The following is an 840-nucleotide window of genomic DNA, read 5'->3' on the forward strand; positions in this document are numbered from 1 at the left end:
TAAGGCAAAGAAGATTGGAATTAGAGATTTGGTCTTATTTTGGGTTGATTTTTGCTTACTTTTTACTTATTCCCCATTGCTCCTCTATTCCATTTGGTTTTACCTACATATCCCATATTTATCCTACCATGCCCTTGGCCCCATTACAACCTTGAAAAGCCCTTTTGATCTCTATGTGCATGTGATTATGATGTTGATGTCAGAGGCTTGTCAAGCCTATGGTTGTGTTTGTTTTCATGAAGTGTTTTGAGTGTAAACACTTGCAACCTAAGACATATGAGTGTAAACACTTTAGAGAGTATACCTTGTGAGGTTCTATCATTTTTGTGACTCGATGACTCGCCTCTTAGTTTGATTGGTTTCGTGGCATACTTGAATTCGTTGGATGATCTTCATGGATATCTTGATTTGATTCTTTACTCTTGTGTGTTTGATTTTGCCCATTTCATTGCATTTCCTAGATTTCATTGTGAAGTATGTGATTTTCTTAGGTGTTTCATTTTCTAGTTTTTGTGACCTTCTTGCATTACTCACTTTGATGCATATCGGTTAGCATAACGTTAATTTCTTAACGTTAATTTTCTTAGGTATTTGATGAACAATATATTACACATTATTCATAACCTTAATTTAGCATGATTGATGATTCTTGGTGCCTAATTGACTTTGTTTCACATGGTTTAGTGTTTTAGACTTTATTGGACTAATATTCCTAAAATGAGTTAATTTGGGATTATTTAGCGTGATTAAATCTAATATCATTTTCAGATCATATTTGGCACCACTGGCATTTTGGACATTATGGAAGTGGAGGATATGTGTTGAAGTGAAGATTGTATT

The sequence above is a fragment of the Lupinus angustifolius genome, chromosome LG10 (genome assembly GCF_001865875.1).
Source record: "Lupinus angustifolius cultivar Tanjil chromosome LG10, LupAngTanjil_v1.0, whole genome shotgun sequence".
Lineage (NCBI taxonomy): Eukaryota > Viridiplantae > Streptophyta > Magnoliopsida > Fabales > Fabaceae > Lupinus > Lupinus angustifolius.